Source organism: Lygodium microphyllum, chromosome 5 (genome assembly GCF_053477565.2).
Source record: "Lygodium microphyllum isolate KBCC chromosome 5, Lygodium_microphyllum_v1.1.10, whole genome shotgun sequence".
NCBI lineage: Eukaryota > Viridiplantae > Streptophyta > Polypodiopsida > Schizaeales > Lygodiaceae > Lygodium > Lygodium microphyllum.
The window spans coordinates 38,555,342-38,568,670 of record NC_141139.1 but is presented as its reverse complement, the minus strand read 5'-3'; the positions used below and the strand labels follow the sequence as shown (position 1 = coordinate 38,568,670).

The 13,329-nt window shown below is 45.4% G+C and overlaps 1 protein-coding gene across 2 annotated transcripts in view; it reads right to left on the bottom strand.

Moving 5' to 3' along the window:
- LOC148035705 (mediator of RNA polymerase II transcription subunit) overlaps nt 1-13,329 on the bottom strand; it is a 192,920-nt gene that overhangs the window by 96,146 nt on the left and 83,445 nt on the right. The gene's annotated exons all lie outside the window — the stretch shown is intronic.

Below are 13,329 nucleotides of genomic sequence, written 5' to 3'. Positions count from 1 at the left end.
ATTTTCTTTTTGACAAAGAAAAGATGAGAGTGGATGAAGCGACCCATACATGGGTTTGTGGCACTCTTGCATCCTACCTTTGAAAAACCCTCTCTCTTCATGGATGCCAATATCCTTGCCAATTGTGATCCCTTTCTTCCAAAAGCTTTGGCGGAAGAGCACCATGGTGCCTTCCTCTAGGAGCTCATCAATTATAACGATTAAATGGGCACCACTTTCACATCTACCATTTGTTGAAAGTGAGAATTATTGGTGAAGCCTCTTTTTTTGTGGAAGTCATTGGGCTATCAATTGTCTCATCTCCAAAAAGAGTAGCCTTAACGCATTATTGCATAGGTTTGAAAATCTCTTCTCTTTTTTCATTTAATTCTAGTTACAACTTACAACTTGTAAGTTTAAAGTTTAAACTTACTTTTTCTTCACATGGTTTAGGATTGTTCGTCGAGTGCATGTCACAAGAATTGGTCCGCCTATTCTGTCGTGCACACCAAAATTCATGATAAGCTTAGCACACGATAATTGGAGCGACTGATTTATTGTCTCTCTAATTTACGCATGCTACGCAACATACATGAGATGTTTATGGCAAGACAAGAATCGTATATCCACTTTTTATACTTTTTAGTTTATAACTTTATTCATAGATTATGAAATATATTAGCAAAAGTTTCATTTGTTTAATCTAAGTTTTTCATTCTTTAAATGTATAGATAAATGTGGATTCACTCAAGCTCGCGAGCGAGACTTGGAGGAGCAGGAGCAAATCTTTAGGAAGCTTTACTTGGAGCTCGAGGAGATAGACCAGCGGGTCTCTCACACTCATGCATGCTGTGCCCATGTTGTTATTCGCCCTCGCGCGGATAGCGATGGAGCTTCCACTTCAGCTCCCCGTGATGCCTGTGGGGCCCTTAGATGCTACACAAGACATGGGAGTGACTCGAGAAGTACTCCTACTTCGGCCTAGAAGGACATACCAATCACTACCTCTCACCTAGAGCTTAGAGAGCCCAAGTATGATGACGAGAGCAATGTCATTAGTGAGGGTGATTTTGTTGAGGAGGGTGATGGCTCCTCAAGTGGCGACGAGGATACTTCCATCTTCAATGCCAAGAGTGATATGAGTACCGAGAGTAATCATGTATCTTGATTCAAAATGAGCCATGGATGATGGCTTTTATCTCAATCCATTTTTGTATACTTTTTGTAGGAGAGTGCACATTTGGCTCATAATAAAGTTGTTGGTTTCATTATTCATGCTACACTCCAGTCTTGACTCCTGAATCTTGTTTCGACTCTCTTTTGCACTTTTGACTTGAATCTCTAAGCTTATATTTTCACTTTTAAGTCCAAACATTAAGCATAGACTTCAAATTATATGTATTTTTTTTGTTAACCTTAGCACAAGAAGAAAGCGGAAAAAGTGAAAAAGCTCAAGTCAAGACCTAAAAGAGGTTGCCCAGAAGGAGATCAGACACAACGAAAAAAGTAGGAAGAAAAACGGCCAAAATCACAAGGGCGGCCTCAAAAGCTAAGTCAAAGGCAAAATCGCATTTTTTAATGCAAGGCACCCTTAAAACTTTTTATAAAAGAGCTTCAAGCTCCCTCCTGTGCAAATTGTAAAGGTAGATGGGCGGTAGGAAGGAAGCTAGAAAGATAAGGGGACAATGGAAAAAATAACCTAGGCCACGGTCGGCCATGTAAAAAAGGGCATAAGGGGATGACCGTCCAAAAGGGATTTAGGGTTTTGTGTATAAAGTTGAAAAGTAAATGAGGAGCTCATTCTTGTGTGTGGCCTAAAGTAGCTCTCCTCTTCTTCTTCTTCTTCTTCTTCTTCTTGCTTGCTTGAGCTTTTGCTTGAGAGAGGGAGTGTGAGAGTATGAGGGTGTGAGGGTGAGGGACCGTGGTGGAGAAGCTCTCCATCTTATCCTCTCTTCTTCTCTTCTCTTGCTCGCGGCAATGGAGCTTGAAACGTGGAGCTTGAGGATCTAAATCCCTTGAAGCTTACACTTGGGTCGTGGAGCTACCGCAGTGCTTAGGAGAGAAGACAACTCGATCGAGTATGGAGACAAGCTCACTACACTCATAGAGAGAGAGAGAGAGAGAGAGAGAGAGCACATCAGCTATGTGAGAGAGAGCCATTAATGCTTAGCTTGAAACGCTTAAAAGAATAAGCAGTCCGTGAGTCTCGGCGGTTGAGCATGAGCTCACTTCTACATTTTGGTTCCGTTGCCAAGACTAAGGGATTCAAGCCTTGAGTGCTTGCATACTCCGAATCAAGCATTGAAGTAGGGTTTTCTCCAAACTAGTGCTTGAGCTAGATAGATAGGAAGCGAGGGAGTTTAAAGAGGTATTCGATCTCCTTAGCAAGTATGTTTTTTGTTTTTTCGATTTGGAAAAGTAGGTTGGAGTAGTGTAAGTGTTTGCTTTGTGATTTAGATGCATTAGGGTAGGAAAAAACAAAGAAAAAAAAGAAAACAAGCATTGGGGTTTCTACTGTCATAACAAGGCAAGAGGATTTAATTTGTTTACCAATTTGAATTTTAGAGTTTATTTGCTATTCTAGGCATGTACAATCCTTCATTAGGGTCTATTCTTACATTTTGGAAGTTTGTGTGACTCCTCGTAACCAAAATTGTTAGAATCGAGTTGATTTTTGTCATCCCTAGGAACTCGTCACGGGGAATCGGCCCATCCGATTGCCTTGGGGGCAAATCAGCCCGTCTGATTCGGACAAGGAAATCAGACCATCCAATTGGTGAAATCGGCCCACCAAAAATCGGCCATCAGCCCAAGAGAATCGGCCTATCTGATTCTGAGAATTGGACAAACCAAAATCGGACAAACCCAAAATCAACCGAAGTTGATAATCGGCCCGCCCGATTCTGAGAATCGGACGACTGGGAATCGGCCGAGGTTGCATCCAAAAAAAAAAAACAAACAAAACAAAAAAACAAAAAGCCAAAAAGCCACAATTGACTGACCCCGCCAATCAATGCATAGACCATGGCCCAACTGAGTAGGACAACCCAGTAGAAATCCTAGCAGACCCAAGAGTGGCCAGTAATCGCGCTTAGAGCCAAACTAGGCCAGGACGAAGAGAGCGGAGTGAACGCGATAACTGTTTCTTTGCATTCGCACACCACTCTGATATGAACACTTGAAGTGCACTTACGAAAAGTTGAAAGCCTGATTTCGCACGGTGCATAGAAAAAAGCACGCACACACACACACACCGAGTGAGTGTAAGTTGAGGACTATTTGTAAATAATACGGAACTCACTCAGACCTAAAAACCTCAACAAATCCACTAGTAGAAGGAGACCCTCAAACGTAGTCGGGTGATCGAGAACCCCAAGCGTAGGACCAAGCAAGGGCCGACACCATTGGAGAAGTGGATCTGCCCGACTCGATCAATCTCATCGACAACCTAGTGGAGAACGAGACCACAAATATGGCAGAGTCAAGCACTAACCACAGACACGGCGAAGAGCTTGACTTTCCCGACAGAAATCCAACAGCTAGTCACAAATACGACCTAAAGACCCGAACAAACCACCACAGTAGGATGTCTGAGGATATTATAGCAGGCCTCGAAGAGGAGAGAAGACTAGCACGACAAGTGTTGCAAGGTATAGTGGCCTACAATCACGAATATCAAGCCACAAGCTTACGGTAGAGCATAGAAATGTGAGAAAATCAGCAAGTGCTAATCCTAGCAAGCAGAAATAGATCAGGCCCTGACGTTGAAAGGAAAAGAGCTCTAGAAGGCAATCTCACGTTGAGTGAGCTTCTTACGAAGTGACTGCTAGACAACTCGTCAGCAGAGCAGAGCGCCACTGCAATGGCAACCTCATTGCTTGTAGGTTTAGGAGTTAACCACATCTCTAAGAGCCAATCAAGAATCCCCGTCCTGGCTAAGCAGTTAGACAAGTACTAGCCAAAGGATGACCCATATAGTTTCGTAGAGCAATTCGAGCAGGTCTACGAGGCCAACAACCTCACTGATCTTACCCTATGCTCACAAGCTTTTGGTCTATGCTTAGGAGATAAGGGTAGGACCTGGTACACGAGTCTAGACGCTGCTGAGCAGACTGACTTTAACAACCTCAAGAGTCTTTTCATCAAAGAGATTCTCTGAGCCTGGGTACTCCAATAACCTTCTAGTGCAACTAATGAACGTCAAGCAGAAGGACAAGGAGGACATAAGAGAGACTACGTCACCCACGTGCGGAGTCTTTTCAAGAGATTCCAATTGGTGAGTGACCCACCGAAAGAGCGGTCTCCACAGTCTTCATCAATGGGATAAGAAGTGAGAAACTCTACAAGGCCTTGGCAAGCAATTCAAGCTTGCAGCGAGGCGCGCTAGCTAGGGTCTTTGACGAGGCAATTAGAGTGGATGACCAGCTCCAAGAGCTCGACCCGAGAGTAGACAAATGTTAGAAACTCCGAAACAGTTTCAACATCAAGTGAAAGACAAAGCCCAAGTTCTCGGGATAAAGAAAAGGGCACGAATGCAAGTCACGAGCTAGCAGAGATGAAGACAGAGCTAGCCAAATTACAAAAAATGATGAGACTACCTATACGCCCTCACGTCCAATGTGTGTATTGTGCCGCCGAAAACCACCTGTCAACCGAGTGTCAAGGCCCAAGGTCCCAGCCTTGCGCCAATAGTAGTAGATTCGGTCACAATGTCATGCACTACAGACTACCGAGGAGGTTCCCATATTTGCAACCATACGGACAGCCTTATCTAGCGAATAGGCCGCAAAACTTTTTCGCAAGGGGAGCCCCATTGGCTCTCCCAACACCTAATGACGCCAAACCGGCCATTCCTACGAGGAAGATAAACCCCACAGGCATACCTAGACCACTTGAACCCTACGTGACCCATCCATAGAGCGACGCTCCAGTCCACTATGTGGAGAAGCCGAACGACGAAGAGCCTTATGTGCACCCTTACATGTCGTATGACAAAGAGGGCAATGCAATCCTTATGGATTACCAACCTCGACCGGTAATGACATTAGGTAGAGGTAGAGGCAAAGGCTTTGAAGGGCAGACCCAATAACCAATCTCATGTTGGACTTATGGACACCTAGAACATATCTCCTCACACTACCCCAAACGGGAGCAGGCTAATCGGAAAAAGGCCGATCTTAGATGCCCAGAGTATGGAATCACTCACATATCTGCCGAATGCCGGAGACAAAGACCACCCTCTAGTGTGGCAAACGAGCCATCTGTACCATTGGGGCTGTTTGGAGTTGAGACATTTAACGGAGAGCACACACCCATCTCATTGCATGTCATGACCTGTACGCAGACAAAGCAAGCCGGCATATCACTGCCTGGACCTAGCAACTTAGATGCAACCTCAATCGGAAATTAAAGTCCTAGGCGGAGGAGAAATAAAGTTGACGCAAATTTGACGCTAAAAATAAAGAGCGCCACAACGCTACTTACTAGAAAAAAGATGACAGACCTAGAGGCAGAAACGTCATCTCCAAAGACGGCTGAGAAGGGGAATGTGAAGGTCGGGAAGTACCCAACCCGAAAAGCCAACTCGAGGCCATCGAAAAGGTCAAGGAGTGGGTGAAAGAAGCCCAAGAGCACCTGAAGAGTGTTGAGCCCATATTGAAAGATGAGATCGATGATCACTCGAGCATAAGCACACCAACCTCGCCTCCACGACCAAAGTCGAGGGACGTGGCTGTACCAGAAGCAGTGCCGCTTAAACAGAGTCTACATGCTACAAGCTAGCAAATCAATCAGGCCCATTGGCCAAGAAACAAAAAGTTAGGAGAAAGGCAAGTAGTCAACGACCTCCTCACCATGCTAGTGACCACCCCGGTGACTCTAAGGCAAGGAGATCTGCTTAGGCAGCATCTGACGCTATGGCAAGAATTGAAGTAGTGGGTTGAAGGACCGATGGAGCAAGGGGCAGCTGATCTACACGATTATGATGTAGTAAATCAAATACCCAATCTGACGCTGCACTTGGTGCCCAAGTTCTTGCACGTCAATGCTTTTTGGAAAGGCACCGAAAGGCATGCAGTCTTACCGGTCCTAGCTTTGCGAGAAACCACAAGAAAGGGAATTGTAAATACGAAAGCAGGAGTTAGTGTGCTAAGCCATGCAGTACTCCAGGACTAAAACAACCCACATGTTGAGAATGCTAGGTTCAATGTCACCCTAGCCAATGGAATGAAAGTAGGGCCATTTGGAGTATTAAAGAATTGGCCATTGAAGATCACAGGGATTCAATTCTCTGTTGACTTTGTAGTCATGAAGGGAGTGGACTATAACATCCTGTTAGGCCAGCCCTAGATGCGCAATGCACGGATCATAGAAGACTAAGGCAACGGTTTAGTCTTCTTGCGCAATCAAACAGAGGCAGTAAGAGTAGAGATGGATACATGGAAAACCACACCAGTCGACCTAGATGCCATCTCCACCATACCAAAGGGTGATGCGCAAATTAGAAAATCTTATGGATCGCTAACCAAGTATATCCCTTGTCCTGAGGATGAGCGAGATTGGATGCCAACAAACCTCAAAGCCAACAAACCAATGAAATCAAAGCCAAGGCCCATGCACCACAGTTTAAAAGGAGCCCAAAACATCTAGGACCACCGCCTAGTACCACCCAATCACGACCTCGCAAGGCTAGGAACTTGTATTCAAAACCTAGGAGGCAGAGAAGGAACGATAAGCATCGACGAACGGTCAAGCAAAGACGGGTCCCCAAGATCTTATTGCGAGTGCAAGGTTATTATGAGGGTAACCCCTGGATATGGGTACCTAAGGCCAAGATGGCCAAGGGCCAGGCACTACTCAAATGCCGCCTGCAACCTTGACCACACCAAGCCACATGACAAAAAACACCCCAGTGCCACAAACGACTCAAGTTGCGAAGCCCATAGAACCTCAAATGCATGAGCCAGCAAAGACTCAACAAGTCTATCGACCAAAGCCACAGCCTGCCACTCACACACTGCCTCAACCCAGTCCTACTAGTGTCCCTAAGACCTCACTAGCGTCTAGTAGTACAGCACCTCTGACTCTAATCAAGCCCATCACACAAGGAGCCCAACCACACTCTCGAAAACAACCAGAGCCGCAGCCATTAGTTGCCAAATTATCTAGTTTGATCAAGCCTTACCCACCAGCAAGTCTTAATTTGTCCTACGAACGACGATCAATCCTCACATTGGCTAAAGATCTGGTCGATAACACAGGAGACGACTTGATCACTTGCATCAAGCGCTTGGATGCCACATTCACTCTGCTAAGAGCTATGAGCATTTGAACCTAGACCTGCTCGATCCATCCTTAGCATTGGATGTCTACTCCATGCCATGCACCTGGGAGAAATACGAATTCATGACGATAAAAACTCCCACGACCATAGAGGAATTGATCGCCAATGCTGAGATATCTCGATACCAAGCTCTCAAACGATGGTTGATCACCTCCTATAGCAAGAGCAGAGTTATTGCCACAAGCCGAAGCTTGAATGAACTCTGCAAGCTAGCCGATAATGACTAGTCTTTCTTGAGGAAGTAGTATGCTCTTAAACTCCAATGGGAACAAGAAGATGGCCAGATCGTGACCAATGCTGAGCAACGACGCGCCATTAAGACCTTCGAGCATGATCCCACTTACGTAGCTCCTACCTCTTTTAGGATATTGGCCATCACTCGCAATCGATCGCTGGAAGATCATGTCATGAGCCACCCTTATCTAGATCGAGTCCTTACTGAGGAAGAGTTACACATTGCTAGCAAGATCGACTCTAGTGACCTCCTCATGGATATTCGCACCTACATCACTCAAGTAGGCATCTGCCCTTCCGACATGGACCGCCATGCTGATCTCGAATACAATCCGAACTTCTATGATTGGCTCACGCGGAAGTGAAACACCGCAAGCCAGCACTCAATGCCCTTGACTCCTCAAACCTTAATGCCAAGAAGGATTCTGGGGCAAGGTGAAATCAACCATGTGAGCAAGTAAGGTAAATGAAACACACGAATGAAATCTCCATTAGTGACCAAGAGCGGAAGAGAGTGGATAAAAATCAACTTGTGACTGATGAAAAGTCATAAAATCTTTGGAATGAATGGACTGCATGAAGGAAAAAATGCTATTCTTTATAATTAAGCGTGTTATTTTTCCCTAGAAAGCATAATCAAATTCCTACTCACCTTTCTGCAAGAAATTACCTTGAGAACACTAATGGTGAACTATGGCATTATGACAAGTACCCACTATGGCAGGTCAAGACAAGAGCAAGAAACTTCCATTCTTGGAGAAAGAGCAGAGCTCAGGAAGGAGGATGAAGAAGACATAGCTCTCGCTATCCGCCTCTCAGTGGAGCAACCTTCAAGACGAGAAAAATGGCGGCCATAAGCCCACTCCGACACAAAAATCCAAGCACCAGCTCCAAGACCCCCAAAAACCTACCGCCCCCAGTGGCGGAGGGAAAGGGCAAGGGTTTGATCCACCCTATTCCAACCGTCCTACTGCTTACCACCCCGGTCACTGCACCCACCCAAGACTCCTCTACCACGATAGATGCTATCAATCTTGTGGCATCGATGCAATTCCTCGTCAACAAGGAGGAAACTCAAGGTGCGAGTGCAAGAACCCCTATGGCGGGAGCAAGAAGACAAGCACTTGCAGACGCAAAATCCAGACGGGACCTCAAACGACCAAAGATTAAAACGTCTACAACCACTGGTCCCTCTGCACTACCCTTTTCCACAACCTACGATGCCTATGTGCAGGAACTCCTATCACAACTGAAACGGATGAAGGAAGACAAAAAAGATCACCGTAGCAGAGCTCGAGGCCAAAAAGGAGACAATGGCAGCCTCTCAGTTGAAAAGAATCTGTCAAGTGGCCCTCTATCAAAGAGAGAACAAGGAGCTACAAGAGAAGCTCGAGGCCAAAGAAGGAGAAGATGAGGAATAGCAAGCGAAACTCGCGGCGGAAGAACACAACCTTATGAGCCTACAACGCAACTTTGATGAGCTGATGGCACTATACAAAGGGCTGCAAAAAGAAAATGAAGAAATCTGCGATGCTACAAAGCAACTGGTAGCAGTAGAAGAAGAAAAAAGTCAACGACACCTAAAGAATATAGCAAATCTAGAACAAAGGCTAGCCTTGGAGGTTGCAGAACAACAGCGCTTGGAAAGAGAAATGGAGGAACAGGAGAAGAGGCTAAGGGCGTTAGCCTACAGGCACAACCAAAGCCTGGAAGAAATGAAAAAAAAAAAAAAAAGATGAATGGGTAAACAAGAGCGAAGAAAGAGTGAGCGCCTTAGCGCACCAACTAGCCCTTGGGGAAGGCGACAAAGTGCTAGCAAAGAACAGGGCAGAGGCTGCACAAGTGACCTTGGAAGCCCAACAACGTACCTTCCTCCACACACTCTTGGATGCCACACAATCTGAGGAGGAGGAGGCCATTAAGTCCTTAAAGAAAAAGCTGGAGATCACCCATAGGACTCTAAGGCATGGGCTACACGTTCAAACACAAATTACAAGGCCCACACAAGCAAAGCCACCACATCATAGGATAGAAGAGAGGTGAGGGCCAACCGAAGACGCAAACCAAGTTTTGAAAGGGGGCAGCAAGCAACGGCTCCTTAGGGGGCAGCAAGCAACAGCACCAATCCCCACGAGACCCCATTCTCATCGACTCACACGACTATCCTTTTCAATCACCGAATCTTCATCAACTCAAAACCGCAAGTGTCTTGGAACTTGCACCTATCTAGGAGGGGGGTAATGTTCCACAATAGGTTACCATCCAACCAAAACGATGCAAAGGATGACCACGGAAAACCATGTCAAAAAGTGAATGAAAAGGCTCTTTCTGCTCAGGTAGGCATAGTGAAGGCGAAGGCAAGATCACAAAATGTGGGAGAGCCCGAACAATTTTGACAAGTCTATGTCAAGGATGAAGGATGCTCTATCAAGGATAAAGAAGAACCCCCAATGGCTCTCGCAAGGAAAGCGTAGGGTGCAATGTAATTCATTTTATGGCACCATCCTGAGCAAGTCTTAAAGTCTAACAGCCACAGGTAAAGGGATAAGGCAACTTAAAGGGATTAGGGAAAAGCCATGTTAAGATCACGTCGTAGGAACCGCGGAGGGCAAGGGGTCTTAAAGTCTAACAGCCATAGGTGAAGGGATAAGGCAACTTAAAGGGATTAGGGAAAAGCCATATTAAGATCACGTCGTAGCAACCGCGGAGGGCAAGAGGATGGATCTGTCTAACACCATTGTCAATTTCAAGGACAAATTTACCCACCGTCAAGTCAGCAAGAGACCAAGGCTCAACACCATCTTCAATTTCAAGGGCCGATCCATTCGACACCATCCCCCGCAAGGACTTGTATATAAACTCAAAAAAGCCATCTGGCTACACCCATCCCATCTTCCAACTACTACCCATCAGTGCCATAGGACTGGCATTAGGCTAGGAGGGGAGTAATAATAATCTCAGCACAAGAAGAAAGAGGAAAAAGTGGAAAAGCGCAAGTCGAGACCTAAAAGAGGTCGCCCAGAAGGAAATCGCACACAACGGAAGAAGCAAAAAGGAAAACGGCCAAAATCGCAAGGGCGACCTCAAAAGCTTAGTCAAAGGTAAAAACACATTTTTAAATGCAAGGCACCCCTCAAACTTTTTGTAAAGGAGCGCCAAGCTCCCTCCTGTGCAAATTGTAAAGGTAGATGGGCGGTAGGAAGGAAGCTAGAAAGATAGGAGGACAATGGGAAAAATGGCCTAGGCCATGGCCAGCCATGTAAAAAAGAGCATAAGGGAATGACGGCCCAAAAAGGAAGGAAGCTAGGAAGATAGGAAAACAATGGGAAAAAGGGCCTAAGCCACGGCCGGCCATGTAAAAAAGAGCATAAGGGGATGACCACACAAAAGAGATTTAGGGTTTTGTATATAAAGTTGAAAAGTGAATGAGGAGCTCATTTTTGTGTGTGGTCAAAAGTAGCTCTCCTCTTCTTCTTCTTATTCTTATTCTTATTTGCTTGAGCTTCTGCTTGAGAAAGGGAGTGTGAGGGAGTGAGTGTGTGAGGATGAGGGACCGTGGTGGAGAAGCTCTCCATCTTCTCCTCTCTTCTCTTCTCTTCTCTTCTCTTCTCTTCTCTTCTCTTCTCTTGCTCGCAGCAATGGAGCTTGGAGCGTGGAGCTTGAGGATCGAGCTCGCTTAAAGCTTGCACTTGGATCATGGAGCTACCGGAGTGCTTGGTGGCCTTTTGATCCACCACCCACAAATAGGCACAGCTGCTCATTCGACGCCTGAACTAGTAGAAGAGAGCATCTTGACCCAATTGGAGTGAGATCTTCACCAGCTATCCTTGAGTCAGAACTCTAAAGAGGCCTAGAGGCTTTTCAAAGAGCATTGCTCGTCCACGCCCATTCTGCAACTAGTCTCTACACATGATGACAAGTCAGCCTCCTCTCCTAGATCCACCAGAGCCTTGCCCAACAACTTCTACTTTCTTTACAAAGGATAGGGTTCAAGATGCTATTGACAAGCTGAGCAGAGGTAGGGTGCGGAATCGTGATGGATTAGTGGCTAAGCACTTGATCCATGCTAAAGACATGGTGGCAAGACCACTAGCTTACATGTTTGATAGACCGATGTGCGAAGGCTTCCCAAATAGTTGGAGCACTAAGACTATTGTATAATTATCTAACTATTATGGTTGGCCACACATTGCAAACTATATGCTTCTATTCTTGAGCACAAGCTAAGAAGATGGGTAGAGATGTGGAGCCTCAGAGCATAGGGACAAGCAGGCTTTAGGAGAGGCTTTTCTACACTAGATCACATCCTTACACTCAAAGCGATTATTGAGGATGTCAGACCTCATGGCCAATAGATCTACTGCTGCTTTTTGGATTTCTGCAAAGCTTTTGATACAAAACCAAGAAACAAGCTACTGCACAAACTACATGCCATGGGAGTACCTAAGAAGTTTATTTGGGGGATTCTTACACTATATGGCAGGGTTAATAGCAAAGTGTGCACATCTAAAGGCCTTTCAGCACCCATCTAGTCCACCATACAAGTGAAATAGGGATGTTCCTTGTCTCCGACACTGTTTGACCTCTACATTGATGGAATCTCTTATAATATCTCTTTGGAGGTTGGGGGGAGAGATGGAGGGATCCCACTAGCCTATACTGAGATACCTCTCTTATTGTAAACAGATGCCATTGTATTGATAGTTGATTCTCCACAAGGTTGATGCACTACACTCTTATGCACACGACACATGGCTGTCAGTGACGATCAAGTCACAGCTATGATGAATGGAGATCGATGGAGAGACCCCTTGTATCCATGATCTCCAGAATGATCGGATGTAAGGGCTCAATTCCACACAAGATCATTAGATCTGAGTTATTAGCTATGCCAATTGTAGTAGAGGCCCTCACCCTATCCCTCACCTACACATGTAGCTTATGGGATCTACCTCAACATAGATATGCCCAACTAGCTCTCAAGTCCTCCGGTCAGCTTTCCACAGAGGATGTCACTACGTGCTCATATGCAAAGATATCCTGGTTTGAGTTGCATGGCTTTAGGATGAGCAGATTAGTCCCCCTTTCCATACTTCCTTAACGTGTCATCGCTTACTTTGAGCCAATCAAAGATCAACAAGATCATCAGGGTAGACATCACCCTGCTAGACACCAAGAGGACATGGTTGACACCAGTCCAAGAGTTAGGGACAAAAATGGCTTTCTATAGAGAGCATCTTCTCCACACTACACATGATGGCTTTATTGTTTGCTCGAAATATTAGGACACCCACCTCTCTCATGGAATCAGATGTGCTATCGGCCAGTTGCACACATCCCCACATTAGTTGGAGATTGAATTTGGCAGATATAGATCCATACCACCCAAGAAGTGCATATGTCAAGTATGTCAACTCGAGCCAAAGACCAAGCAGCACTACATCTACTGCTGCCCAGCTTACTACGATATATGAGGCTGCTTTTGTTGTTTGTTCAGAGACAAGTTTGGTCCACTGTCGAGGGTCATGAATTCAAAAGCAAAATTTGGATGGTGGAATCCAATGGCTCCTGCTGTTATAACCAAGTCCCCCAGACATTGAACAAGCAGGCAATTACAAGGTAAAACCTGCCATATTGCAGAGGTAGCCTAGAGTAATGGACACATGTTCATACACCATACGTACATTTTCTTCAACTGGTTTTCTTTATAACAAGAAACTATTTTTATAAAAATGGATTATTTCTAGTTCTCAAACCCTAAGATAAGCATTCAT